At 41.9% G+C, this 15,539-nt stretch overlaps 1 long non-coding RNA gene across 1 annotated transcript; it reads left to right on the top strand.

Annotated features, from left to right (window-relative positions):
* Positions 1-1,191: 1,191 nt before the first annotated feature.
* Positions 1,192-5,770, top strand: LOC121901975. Its single transcript, XR_006097428.1, has 2 exons — positions 1,192-1,340; positions 2,366-5,770. It is a non-coding gene; the product is annotated as an uncharacterized LOC121901975 (long non-coding RNA).
* The last annotated feature ends 9,769 nt before the right edge of the window (positions 5,771-15,539 follow it).

Raw genomic sequence — 15,539 nt, 5'->3', positions numbered from 1 at the left:
GATTTTCAGGAGCATGTTTCAACTTTGTTATTTAATCTGCAGGGAATGTGTAGTGCTGCCAATCAACTGGTTGCACCTCATGGAAGAAATGGTCAGTTGCTATGAGTTTTATAAGCCAACTGATCATTTTTAACCAAAGCTGCTCATAGTGTACATTTTACTTAAATAATCAAAATTTTAAATTCTATCACCAAGTAATTGGAGGAAAAGCTTCTGGAAAGCATTTAGATCCCATGACTCTTAAAGTAAGATATAAAATGTGCATAAGTGTTACTTTGATTATACTTCGTATTTTTTGTTGCTCCAGGAATATTGACAGGGCACAATAGGATATCTGACATTTTAAAAACGACAAGTATCAACCGAAAATACTAGCAAAATATGGTCAAATGATTATCCCACTGGTTAAAAACATAAGATGTAACTTTTTCTGCATTAAAATGTCTAAAAAGGACTAGACCTATGCTATATATTTTGTTGAGTTGTGTACTTATATTTTCCCAAATGTTTGTTCAAACCCTGAGAAATCCATAATTTTAATCAAGATAACGGTCTATTTCATTTGTTTGCCTGTCAATGGCATCATATCCTCTTTACTTCCTCTACTTGCCATTACTTCCGGGGAAACACAGGAAAGACCAGATGATACGTCAGAGAATGAGGAAAGAACTTGATGAACTAGCTAGTTAGCCACTCTATTGTTCACAATTGTTTGTATTGTTCACTTGTGATGGAGCATGATTATTCATTGCCGTTTGCTGCACGTTCTGTTGCCGAAGCGGTCCTTGTAAAGCACAAATGTATGGGTGAACCAAACGACCCAAGAAGATTATTCATTAGAATGAAATGACATAACGTGAACATAACATTAATACTTTGCCTCGTCTGTGAACATGATTTTGCCTCTCTTCTTTTCTTCTTCTGTCCGAGTCACGTCAGACTCCGATTTTCATCATGATCCCACACTACTTCACAACATCATCAAACTCTGTCTTTTGTTATTGTCTTGACTGAGAGACCCCCAGCGACAGAAATTACATACTGTGCATTTAAGTGTCAGTTAAGTTTCTTTTTTCATCTATTTATGTGCCTTAACACACAAATAGACACACTCATTTATGTGGATTCAGTCTTTTGTTCCAATGAAACTGTAAATTCCTTCTTTTTTCCAGTATGAACTTCAGAGCCGGCCCCTGTGCATCTTATCTACCCGTCATTGTTCAGCCAGGAGGTCATTTAGGGTCACTGGCAGTCTGTTTGACTCACTACTCCACAACCCGGCCTCCAAACCTTATCGAGACCAGTCCGACAATTCCACAATGTATGACTCTCCATAAAAGGTTAGACACTCAAATTAAACCAGACAGATTCAATGAAGAATATGACATCACCACCAAGACAGGACAGAAAAATGCGATACCACCACCAGCGCTGTCCATCTGCTGTCATGTACACACTAAAAAGCATTGCATCTTGCTTATCAAGGAAATGAATTAATGACAGTCCCAGTTTAATTTGGCCGCGGGAATACATTAACAGAAATAACAGATTCAGCGAGAATGATAAACAGAAAGGTTCCCAGCCTATGTAGTGCAGCCCTCAAGGAAACCACTAAGAGAGAGAGACCATATTTTCTGGAACAGAGCTGAGAAGATTTGCAGTGTTTCAAAGTCCCATCCCAGAAGATATGTGACCGACATTTTATTACTGTTGTTTAAAAGGGGGGAAAAACAGGATTACGCATTTAGCATTTTTCAAAAATTTCTTTCTATGACTTTTCCTAGAGATTCTTTCTACACAAATCATGTTTTAAAAAATCTTTTAATGCTCTTGAATTGATGGCATCATGGCCTTAATGTGTGATCCAACACAAAGAAAAACACCAAAAATTTTGTTTTATATTTTATTCAGCAGCTCCACTATATTTCCAAGGAAAGACCTGGGAACTATGGGCAGTAAAATCTCCAGAATAAAAGTACAATTTACGACTGTGGATCCAGGGAAAGAGCAGCTATGCTCATGCTGCACTACATGGCATTTTGAAAGAAAACTATTCATGGACAACATACACTTTTAAAGTTCTTTGACTTCCCTGAACTGAGCTGATGTCCTGTAATAATTTCTTTTATCTGTTCATGTTTCATATGGGAAAAAACACATTTTAAAAAAGTCTCCATTGTGTCTACTTGATGTCCATTAAAACTTCCTTACTGGTTTTGATGTTTGATACCAACACTTTAGCAAGGATAAGGATGCCTTTTTGCAGATTGTATAAATGAAGGAATTGAGACTTAATTTCTTTGATCCCATGCTTCCTGAAATGGCCGGCTTAAACATTGTTCGGCTGTTCTCTCTCTTCCCACAGGAGACTTTCCATTTCATCCCAGACACTGAACGAGCTGTAAGCCTCGCTAAGTCACTTTAGCTCCATCGCCTCAGCTCATGTAAGCCAATTCATGCTGAATAAGACCATGTTAATCTGGGGTTTAAAATGAGACTAAGTAACTTGATTTCTATCCTCTGTTAACCTGAAATTGCTGCGATGGCCAACTGGACTCATGGCTGGAGGGTTTTTGTTGTTACTGTTCTCAAAACAATGTGTTCATGTTTTTTTCTCTCAAGTTTTCCTGTTGCTTCATGTGGCTCAACAGGAAGGATAGGAGAAACACACACATATATACACATACACACTGTTTCCTGAAAAGTAGCTTCAGTTCCCACAGCTTCAATTCATTTTTGTACTCTCACCAGAAACTACACATACATGCATATAAAATATTTCATTCATCATACACATGTGGTTCTGCAGACAGGGTATTTTCTACTTTGCAATCATGGCCATCAAATGAGATGAAAATACAGTCCCATCTAATTAATGTTGTTAGTATAATAGGGGAATTGTTACATGGGACGGAGCAGGTGACCTCAGTGCAGACACAGGGGAGGAGTCTAGGGTATCATAGGAACAAGGTATTTATTTTAAGGCAAGGAAAAGGTAATGCAGACCTTGGGAAGCTTGGACTGGTAGCTAGGAACATGGTGCTGGGGCTGAAGCTGGAAGCTTGGAACCTGGGGTTTGGGCTGGTAGCCAGGAACCAGGAGCTGAGTCAAGCCGGGGCAAGGGGAGCAGGTCTGGAGTGGAATCCGTGGTGGGAAAGCAGAGTAGAACAAGGGTCCCGGGCAGGGAAGCAGGGCCAATGAGACGAGGGACAGAAGACGGGAACCTGAGACAGAGCAGATGGGACTGCGGGAAATAGGAGACAGGGACGGGAGCCAGAGCAGACGGGACTGTGGGGATGAGATGTGGGACAGGAGACAGGGACTGGAGCCAGAGCAGACGGGACTGCCAGGATGAGATTCAGGGAGGAGAACCAAGGCTATGGATGACTTGGACACCGGAGATGAGCAGGGCAAGGTAGCTCAGGTGGACGGCCCAAGGACAGAACAGGGACAGAGCAAGAACCCTGAGACAGATGGCTCGGGAAACTGGACGCTGGAAACCATGACTGGAAGACAGGGCAGATGGGTGGAGTCACTTGAGAGGTCAACCAGAAGACAGGAAAGAAAGGCGGAGCTGCTTTGAAGGGCGACCAGACGAAAGGACAGATAGGCGGAGATGCTCTGGAGGTTGAGGAGATGGGCGGGACTGCTCTGGAAGTCGACTGAGATGCTCAGAGCAGAGACCTTTACAGCAGCTGGGGATCTGGCGGGATGTTAGCGGAAATGGCCGACAGCTGAAGGTCTGGCTGGGCATCAGCAAGGGTGGCCGATAGCTGAGGATGTGGCAGGACGTTGGCGGAGACAGCTGATGGCTTGGGAACAGGCTTGACCTCGGCAGGGGCAGCTGGTGGTTCGGGAACAGGCTGGATGTTGGCAGGGGTGGCCGGTGGCTCGGGAACCGGCTACATGCTAGCAGGGGCAGCTGATGGCTCGGGAACAGGCTGGATGTTGGCAGGGGCGGCTGATGGCTTGGAAACTGGAGCAGGTTGAGCATTGGCAGGGATGGCTGACAACTCAGGAACTGGAACAGGCTAAGCCTCAGTAGTAGGCAACAGAGAAAACCGCCTCAGGAAACATTGAGACCATACCTTCCTCTGGAGGCTGTCCGGTACCCAGGGAAAATAGCAAAGTGAAACCCATAGAAAGGGAACTGCTTCACTGGCAGGATCAGGCAGGATGCTAGCTTTCTCTGGGACAGGGGTAGACTGGAGGCTAGCAGACTTGAGGACAGGCTGGTGACTAGCAGGGCCAAAGCTAGCTGACTGGGTAGCAAACTGGTGGGTAGCAGGCCCAAAGCTAGCAGACTGGGTAGCAATCTGATGGCTAGCAAGCCCAGAGCTAGATGACTGGGAGACAGGCTGATGGCTAGCAGGCCCAAAGCTAGCTGACTGGGAGACAAGATGATGGCTAGCACGCTGGATACGCCCAAGCCGGAGGCTAGCCACACAAGACACAGGATTGGAGCTAGCTAAAGAACTGCTTGGCTGCTCCAGGGAGGAGTTTGGAGACTCCAAGGAGACACAGGAAGCTGGAATTATGGGCCTGGGAAGAACATGGTTAAAAGTGAGTTTCCACCTGCAGGAAGCCACTTCCAGGGCAAACTTAGGATCCTTCTTCCAGATGGCAGTGAGGAGCCTAAAAATTCTGGCTCTTCATTGTGGAGAATGTCTCCCAGCACACCAAAAGCCACCCAAATATTCAGCAGGCCATGCAGGGGAATGTCTGCTGGGTTCATGTTGCTGGCCAGATCGTACTGTTACATGGGGTGAAGCAGGTGAACCCAAGTGCAGACACAGGCAAGAAGACAGAGATATAGTAGGAACCAGGTATTTATTTTATGGTGAGGAAAAGGGAATCCAGGCCTGGGGAAGCTTGGACTGGTAGTTGGGAACCTAGGGCTAGGGCTGGTAACTGGGAACCTGGGGCTGGGGCTGAGGCTGGTAGCTGGGAACCTGGGGCTGGGGTTGAAGCTGGAAGCTAGGAACCTGGGGCTTGGGCTGGTAGCCAGGAAACAGGAGCTGAGGCAAGCTGGGGCAAGGGGAGCTGGTCCAGAGCAGAATCTGTAAGGGGAAAGCAGAGTAGAACAATGGTCCAAGGCAGAGAAGCAGGGCTGACAAGATGAGAGAGAGGAGACAGGGACCGGAGACAGAGCAGACCGGACTGCAGGGAACAGGAGACAGGGTTAGACCAGGAAAACAGGCAACAAGAAGATAACAGGATAAATGCAGGAGAGATGGCTTGAAGCGTAGACTGACTGGTGCAGAGGCTACGATCTGGCTGTGTGGATATGGCAGGGCTGAGTATAAGTAGATTATGGAACGGATTGCAGCTGGCGGTGCTCTGACTCGAGCACATCTGTCTCCACTCACACCATCACACAGAGAGAGAGAGAGGGAGAGAACTACTGGGGAAGTGGCAATAGGTAGGGAGACACAGGACTGAGGCTGGAATCATGACAGGAATGTACCATTAGAGTAAAGCCGACATGAGAAAACACAAAAAATGTGTTTTTATTATCTTAAGAGAAAAGAGACTTTCATCTTTCAGTAATAATTATTACTGCACTGCAGCAGCCATTTATAACCTTTAGAATTTGGAGAGACGTACTGTACATTTTGCAGGTAGAAGTCTTTAATGGAACTGAGTGTCTGAAGTGTCTTCAAACAAGACAGAGGTTGTTCGCTTAAATGTTAAATCACTTGTTTGATTGATTGTATGGGTCTTTACTGCAAATCTCTGTCCCCTCTTGAATTAAACCAGTAATAATCTATATTTATATGTCTGTTTACTTTTTTAAGTTACTCAAGATTCACAATACCCTTGGAGACAGGACAGCTACAAATCTATAAAAATATTGAGCAGATCTTAAAGTCAACTGGACGCCACAGTTTTTGGCTGTAATGTGAATTTTACAATCTCTGCTACTTTACCATGGGACCTTTTATTGCAAACAAACCTGGTGTGTGTTATACTTTGGCAGCCTTGACAAGGAGTTGGTGGTTGATGAAAACCTGTCATCAGGAATCCTCAGATTCAGGCTGTGGTGTTTGTCGCTGTGGGAGACTGGACTTATCTGTCTACACAGAGTGATGTATGACAGGACTCGTTTCTATGGGCTAAATACACAGAAAATGGCAACTTCAATTGATGCAGCGTAGTTAAATGATTAATTAATAAAATTTTAGTATAAATTAAAGATGGTTTGCTACTGTCTAGTTGCAAAAAGATATAAAGTGACCTACACTCAGTTATTGAAATTGTTTATATTTGCTGTTCCAGCTGATTGGTCTTTTTCAGAAAAATCTGAATGTGATGTGTGTTAATGTTTCAGAAGGTAGAAAAGGTGGTTGTGTGGAATCAATAATAGAAGAACTGGGTAGTTAGCAATTACAGTGATAGCAACAATGGAAGAAAAGTGCACCACAAAAACTCCAAAATCACTGACTGAAAATCTAAAGAAAAAACAAATCGCATGTCTATACTGGACAAAATGTTGTGCCTGACAAATTATAATTATAAGTTATAGCGACAAAAGTGCCACCATACTGAAGAAAATGCTTCAAGATTCTTGCAGATAATCTCCCATTTATCATTGATCTATTTTTATCAGTTGTTAAAGCTAATCTGTAGATATGACTAACCCTAACACATGCCATTTTCAAGACTTCAAACATGCAATGTTTGCTCTGAATGAGTCCATTTTGTACAGACGATCCGTCCATACTTTGACAGACTTTAAAACTGAAGCGCCACAAAAACACCCCTGCTTACCCATTGAGCTTTCAAGACGAAACACAGAGAATCATTTCAGATGTCATTTTTACAGCTCTTTACATATTCACACAAAAACTAATCCACACAAAGTGTCCAACATTACTCAAAGGTACCTCCAAAAATGCAGTTATCAGAGGCCCTGTGTGGAATACAGTCAAAGAACACCCTGCCTTCAGCTCCTTATCTCTGGACTCTTCAGTGCGGGTGAGTGTTTGCTGGAGGGAGATGAGTGGAGCTGCAGAGGGGTCTCGATTGTGTTGTGTATGGGCACTGGAGCCTCTTGTGACTGGACATTGTCAGGTGGGGTCAGCCGTAGGGCCGGCCTGCGGGCTCACCAGGAATGCAGCCATCTTATCAGTTGTAAAGGAGCTCTAGACCCTCTGAAAGAAAAGCAAATGTCTCTGTAGGAAGACACAGATGGGTCCTATGGGATATTTTTCTTGCCTTGCTTCGCTCTGGTTGGCAGATTTAAAGCTGCGGTGCAGATACCAAGTGACTCCAACTGTCACGGAGAGGTGATTTAAAACATGTTTCCCCTTTCTATCCCTTCACCTCCCTTTCTACTAATATTTTGATAGATTTATATAATATACTGATAATAGCAATTGTTCATCCACCAAGACAGTAGCTACAGAAGCTTAAAGCCCCATTCTGCAAATTTTAAGCCACATAAAATTGAGGTTTATCCATTTTTGTTGTTTCTCAATGGATTATCTTAAAATAAATGACTCTTTTACAGTTAGGTTGTCTTCAAGTGTGTATTAAAAGAACTGTCCATAAATTTGAAAGCAATAGAAGGTTCAAATCTCTGAATTCTGCTGCTGGGGTGACCCTTTTGTTTATATATGGATTATAGACAGAGCCTTTAAATATCTGCTGTAATCACAAAAAACCCAACAAAAAACTGATAAATTAGTTATTTTGAGAAGATCTAAGATTTAAATCTCAAAGTGTAATTCACAGTTACTTCTTCAACAGCCTGTAACATCTTTACAAAATGGAGATATAAATAATAATAATTATACATACATATACATACACACACACACACACACACACACACACACACACACACACACATATATATATATGTGTGTGTATATTTACCGTATATACTGTACATACTAAATCAATCCACAAATAGATACAGGATGTAGTTTATTGTACTTTTATGTCAGCAGTGTTCAAGCAACTTTTTTATTCACTTGCATAACTTCTCTCAATGGCAACTCAACCTCAAAAATGCAAATTATATCAACAACAGCAGGCATATTGTAAAAAGTAATATTGTCACTATCATGACAAATGTCTAGAGCTGAAACAATCAGTTGATTGATCGATTGACTGAAAAATGATTGACAACTATTTTGATAATCAGTTAATTGTTCATTTTTAAAGGAAATATGTGAAGCATTTTATATCATTCCAGTTTCTAAATAGTGAGGATTTTCTGCTTTTCTGTGTTTTATGTAATAATATATGTAATATATTTAGGTTTTTAAATTGAGAGTTTTGTTGGTCAGACAAAGCAAGCCATGTGATGATGTCACCTTAGGCTCAAGGACACTGTAATAGTAATTTTTCACTTTATTCTAACACTTCACAGACTAAAGAATTACTCAATGAATCAAGAAGAAAAAACCCCAGCAGATTAATCTATAATGAAACTAATTGCTGCCCCACTTATATGCATCAATTTCTTTTTTGCATATTATGGATAAACTCAGAATAACTAAGACTGCAGTCTGAATGGTCATGAATGGGTTAAAATCTGATAACAATGCGAAAATATTTGTAATTGTGTGATGATTCCAAACTCTTGACATGATTACATACTGTAATGCAGTGCAGAACCCAAATAAGAGCTGAGATGTCAGTTATCCACGGAGCACAAATCCAAACTTAAAGCAAAGTTCATACAGTTGACACTAAGCTTATGGCAACTCAAGAAAGTTTCTGGAAAAATTCAGCAGGATTTTCTATCAGCTGTGATATTGCCATACTCAGACTGCCTTTCTCTCCTGGGTGATTGCTCATCCCATAATCTCTTGCTGTGTCTCCTCCTCTACTTGGCAAGCCCGGCCAATCAAAGACCTGAAAGGGGTGAGTGATAGAGGGTAGGATGAACCAATTACTGTGGCGATGACTGAAACCCTCCCTACAAACAGCCAAGTCACTTAGTCGCAGACTTGTTGCTCAGTGGGAAGTGAGCGCTGGTGGATTAGCGCTGCAGCAAACAGGCACAAGGGCCAACACAGTCGGGGGCTCTGGCCCCGTAAGAGGGGGGCAACACCTCCATGTGAACCTCATAAAAAACAGGTCATCAGGAGGTAAAGGAGGCCCCCTCATACAGAGCCGGCCAGCAGCTTTGCATTGTAAGGACTGGCGCTGTGATGCTGTTGGGTGTTCATGACCCCTTTTCCATGGCGGTGAGAGGTTGACAAACCGAAAGTAGCGTAAATCCTCCAGCTCACAGAGAGACGACTTATATATAGACTGAATCTGCTCTGTTCTTTAAAGTCATCTCTACTGGAATCAAACAGGGTGTTTGTGATGTGTATAGTGAAGTCTTCAACAAACAAATGTTTTTTTTTTGTTTTTTTTTTTAAGGCACAAGTAGCCTATCTGCTGCACCCACACTGGACTGACCTGGTGTGGAAATGTCAAAGGAGCAGTGCTGTATGGCTTTGATTGTGTGGGAACAAAAAGAGGTCATACCCTCCGGATGCCTGCCTAGCATGGTTTAATTGAACTCCCACTGAGCTAAACAGAAAATAACAGAGAAAAAAAGTCTGACTATGCCAGAGTGGACACAGTATGTGTGGTATACCGATGCAGTGGAAAAGAGAAACAAGATAGTGTCAGGATCACTGGATTTGTTACTTATCCGGTCCAATGCAACAAGTGTTGAGGCAGATTTAAAAGGCAACATAAATCGAATGCAGATTTTGTGGAAATCACGATGCTTGAACAAATACAGGTATGATGACTGGTATGTGTAAGCATCACACAAACATTATACGTATACAGCACTGATTGTTTTAACTAGAGCTGAAACTATAAGCCGATTTGTCAACTGAAATTTAATCTGCAACTATTTTGACAACAGTTTGAGTTATTTCTTCAGGCAAAAATGTCAAACATTTCCTGTTCCAGCTTTTGAATTGTGAGGATTTGCTACTTTTCTTAGTTTTATGTGATAGTAAACTGAAAAGCTTTAGGTTTTGTACTGTTGGTTGGACAAAACAGAAAATTTGAGGATGTCACCTAAAAAATGAATGATAATTAATAACAACTAAATAATGATTATAATAATTAAATAATACTTTCAAGAAGGACAGCAGTAGTATACAAAACTCGTGTAGCAGACAAAATTTTATGCAAAAGAATGTACTAACAGAATAAATTAACAAATATCAAAATGTCCAAAAAGGCATGTAGGAGTAAGGGCATAAATTTTAGATCTTTCACCATCATTTGAATTTCACTAAGTAAGATAAATACTTTCCATTAAAAATCACTGTGGAATGATTTTCAAACATACAATCGAATATGAGTCATCCAGTCACAGTCGTATCCATCATTTCAACATGTGGATGAAAATTTGACAGCCTGTTTTGATGGGGAGACTTGATGAAAAGTTTCTCCTCAGCTCTTCTGCCAGGAAACAACAGCACCAGTCACATTCAAACCGCTGTCAGTGCATATAAATGATGATGACTTTCATCTGTTTTTTTGTCGCTGTCAGGTACACACACACACACACACAAACCAATGTGTCCTGTGCCTGGGGTCTCTGGAGGAAAAAGACATTTTTGCGCTCACTTGAATTTCAATTTTACCCTGGTTATTGAGTGTTTTATGTGAGTTGTCTGACCCTTCGCACCCTGTGCCATGTTCCAACTGTATGATAACAGACACTAAGTCATAATTATAAGGTTGACATCATACTTAGTATATACACATATCTTTTCTATGTGACCGCACATGTATACATTGCACATCACATGTCGATCTGAACACAGAAAACAAATTACACCAGACAACATACCTACCAGCATCGCTCCAAACAAATTGCCACTTATCTGACCTTAGGAGACAGAACATCTAAACACACGGAGAGATGTGTATATTACATATGCAGACACACACATTCTCCCTCAGTCTAATGACTATTACAGAGATAAATTTGACTGAAGAATGCTCATATACAAGCTTTACATGTTCAGATTAACATGCAAAGAATTAGACAGTTCCCTCAACGAAACACTCATGTTGCTTGAAGGAAAGAGAGTAGAGAATGATTGGAATGAATTGGAGCATTTTCTGAATTCATTTTACCACTTTCTAATACATTAATGACTATTCTTGTACTATGTTGCAATCAATGGAAAAGTATCTTGTAAGATGACAATGCACTTAAAAAGATCAGCTCTCCTGCTGTTTCTTCATTGAATTCATTGTACTTCCATCTCACCACATGCGAACAGGATGTGTTATAACATCATGATAACATTATGTTATAGATTATATCAGTGGCCAGCAGAGCAATCGTTTCCATATTTTCCTCTGCACCATCTTAATATATTTAAGTTGTAAGAAGTCTTGGGGAACAGCCCATTGGTTAAAGTTAATCCATATTCAGAATGTATCTCATTTTTGCATATTCAAACTGCTTTTCCATAAGTTAAACTGCAGGTTAGCACTAGAAAAAATGTAATGAGTACCCTCTCTTTCAAAATGATTAATAGGACAAAAGTTGCTGGCTGGCACTTTTACAAACTAGATCCTGTTATACTTTAGAAAGACTGAATTTTGAACTGCTAGTTTTCCAAATAGCTGGTATTCCTCAGAACTCCTCACGAAGCCTTAATGAAAGTGCTATGCAGGGCAACGATGACAGACAAACACCTGATTTAAACGTCCATCATTTAGTCCAAAAGTGGCCCATAATTCTGAGGCGTGTTGGCACTGCGGGGCCATTGCATCCCACTGAGCCAGAAGCCTGAGCGATGAGCTGCAGAAGCGCCAAGGCTCGTCTCCACAGAGGCCAGCAGGGCCTCATCTGTGACTGAGTGGGTGCTAGAACGCCAAGCAGAGAAGTGCCGGGTCACAGTAAAGGTTAACAAAATCAAGGCAGGGAATTTACGAGCGTCCGTGCTTCACAAGCGATGTCGCCAGCAGCAATGGGAGGGAGTGTAAAAGACAAGGGTGGATGAGAGGATTATAGAGTGTGTGAGCATGTGTGCAGACATATGTGTGTTTGTGTGCGTTTGGTAGTGGGAACCTCACCTACTTTGCAAGCAATACATTGTGACAGAATGATGAGGGTCCTTTACTGTGAGAGTGTGTTCACTTCACACACTGTTGGGCCGGTTGCGCTTTGTAAACTGACTAAAAGCAGCTGGGCCTGAGACAGTGTGCACATTATGAGTCTAAAAGCGCCATCATCTGTCAATCATTTCATTTTTGTAATATACAGTTTATCTACATTTTCATAAACTAAAGTTTCTCCTTAAAGTAAACATGTCATGTGTGGAATGATTACAATCAAAATCATGGTCTTAAAAAGTTCAAAATCTACTGTAACATGGTAGGGAGCTCTACCAAATTCAACAACAGCAACACAAATACAAAATGTACATCTGACAAAGGTCCTATAAATTGCGCAGGCCGTAATGGGTCAGGCCCCATTAGCTCTGAGCTGAATAACATCCTCTGTCTTGATACTGTATATACATTACCTATTTAGAAAAACAAACCATCCAATGGGTGCAGTCATGGAAAAAACCTTGTGACTTGGGTTTTGTTAATTTCTTGTCAATTTTATATAACTGACAAATATGTAACAACGTTTTTTAATAAATAAAAAAATAGGGGGTGTTTCTAAGCCCTTGAAAATGTGAGTACTTCATGACTGCACAGCTACACTGTATGTGGCTGTGGCTCAGGAGGTAGAGCGGGTCGTCCACTAATCAGAAGATCGGCGGTTCGGTTCCTGGCTCCGCATGTCGATGTGTCCTTGAGCAAGATGGCTGTGCCATCAGTGTGTGGATGTGTATGAATAATTAGATTTCCTCTGATGGGCAGGTTGGGACCTTGCATGGTAGCCCCTGTACTATTCAGTGTATGAATGTGTGTGAATGGGTGAATGTCATTCGTAGTGTAAAAGCACTTTGAGTGGTTGAAAGACCAGAAAGGTACTATCTCTCTAAAGAGAAGGTAATATACGGTAAGTGTTATGGCAAGCTTCTTTTAAAATACAATCTGGTGTTCTTTTGTAATTTCTCTATATATTCATTGGTTAGAAAAACCAGTGTGTTAGTGTTAAAATAGAAGAGGAATGGCTCGTCAGATAGTCCAACAGCTTTGGTAACCCCTCCGCCCACACACACACACACACACACCTTCCCAATGTCAGAAAGGGGTGCGCTGTGCCCTTTACTTTTGGTAACTTTGCAAAACCAACAGTCCAACATTCACATCCACCACATGTAGTGATTGGCTAGGTGTATGGAGGTGACAAAGTAAGCAGGGTTTGAACTTCCAAGCTCTCTTTTATCATCCTTTACACAACTATCTCTGTCACTTTTCATATGAATAACTGAGTGCAACACTATGAATGCCTTCCAAGAGACGCTGTTGTGACTGTGGAAAAGGTACACTGAAAAATTACCTCTACCTTGTCTTTTCATCCAGCATTCAAGTGTGGCCGTCCAGAACACTTATAAACACTTTTGCCTCCAAACTTTGGTCAGACAATACATCATGTTAACTAGTTCTTTTCTAGCATAACCTGGCCCTGACTTTGCTTAGCGATAGCAAAAAGCTGGAGCAATAGATGTACTTAAGACAAAAAGGAAAGTCGAAGTCAAGGCAACATTCAATGAGTGTTTGGTGGTATAGCCTGAGTTTGGTGGCCGTCAGGCGAAAACTGACCAGTAAATCTTTGGAAGACAAACAAAGATCAAAACCCATGCAAGACAATGGGGAAAAAAGAGAGGAAAAATGCCAAGTAGAGAGAACCAGTGCATATTTCCAGAAGTTATATGCTAGCACACCTGTCAGTAAAAAAAAAGTCTTACTGTTTTGGTGACCCCCACTTACATCCCAGGCGACCGGCCTATGCCATGGGCCGCCCCTGCTTAATACTTCAGAGTGTTTGAAGTACTGTCACTTAGTCAGTTAGGTCTCAATGTACCTTTTCTGAAACTGCATCACAGACTTTCAGTGGCTTTAATATGACACTTGGTTGTGAAACTTGTCTTACCCGCAGATAACTGTACATAAACCTTCAGTTTTACTTGAAATCACCCCCCATTGTTGAAGTGAGTCACAGTTGTACTGCAGTTACACAAGCTCTTTCTCTCATTAAAAGTACACTTGATGGATCTGTTCATATCAAACCATTTCAGACTTTGTCATTATCTTACTAAAAACACTATCTAAATTTAATATACTGACATGCAATAATGTTAAAAACATGTCCCCACATAACCAACACACACACACTCACACCGTACAGATAAGATACCTTGCCTTGTTTCATGGCTGTCTATAAGTGGAGTGGGGGCCCTTGATTTTGGGAGACAACATAGCGATAGGACACTTCATCACAGTGGTTTGTGGACGGTTCTCAGCTCTCTCCCCCACTGATAGCTCCAGTTTGTCTGGAAGAGGTTATGCTTTGTGATAGTCTGGCAGAATCATGGATCTGTCTCCTCGGACCAGTTGGAACCCGTACAGTGTATCAGGTTCTAGCAGCATGTGGTTTCAATTTGATCCTTCACAAAACTGCTTTCATTTTTCTTGATCAATGTCAAACAGTGCTAATGCTATTATTCTATGCATTATCAAAGTAACAACAGATGATATAAGTGGTTGATTTCCAACCAAGTGCACGGTTGTGGGTTAAATGAGCATGTTTAATGCTGCATCACATTCTGGCTCCCTGACTGGTTTCTTGCCGGCATCTTTTTGTCCTCACCACATGTGAACACATTCATCATTTTCACATATAATAACACAGAGCATTGAATTTCCCTTTCTTATTTTTACAAAGCTACCCCTGAGCTTATTGCACAGTAGGCATCAGGCTGCCTGTCCATCTCACCAACTGCGGTGCTGACGGCTGGTCTAATTCAAGCAATATTTTGAGTTTCCAAAAAGCTGTGGGGGAGAGTTTGTGCCTGATGGCTCCACCCTGGGCTGAGCACCATCCATCTCTCCCCCTTCCCGTCGCCCACCTCCCCTCTGCCGAGCACCGCCCCACTTGAGATCCATTCGGAGAGCATATTTGCCAGATGACAGCGCGCTCTGTGTACTATCCATTATGGCTAAGGCAGATACATTGTCATCAGGAGCCTCTCATGCTGGCATAAATCCATGGTCAACAGTAAGTCTAGGTCAAGTGATTTATACACAGGGGCACGTACGGACATACACTCGCTCCTCTCTTCTACAGACATATACATAGAGTGTTCAAACACACATCTGCCATGCAACTGCCCGGGGCAAACTATGGAAACCTGTTACTGTACTCACAAGGGCTGTAATGGGAGTCTTGTTTAAAGTACAGAGGAATCTGGTCAAAGTCTGGTGGAGGTCACTTCTTGAGGAACTGCAGAGCCCAAGGGAGTGAGTGCTAGGGGTTCTCTTCCTCCCTATTCCTCTTCACAGAGGAGGAGGAGGTGGTACAGTGTGAATCCCACAGACACACTTATACGCACGCATTTAACACATGCAGCGTGGAAGCAGAGAGCTGT

The sequence above is a fragment of the Thunnus maccoyii genome, chromosome 8 (genome assembly GCF_910596095.1).
Source record: "Thunnus maccoyii chromosome 8, fThuMac1.1, whole genome shotgun sequence".
NCBI classification, from domain to species: Eukaryota; Metazoa; Chordata; class Actinopteri; order Scombriformes; family Scombridae; genus Thunnus; species Thunnus maccoyii.
This window is presented reverse-complemented; position numbering and strand designations above follow the sequence as displayed.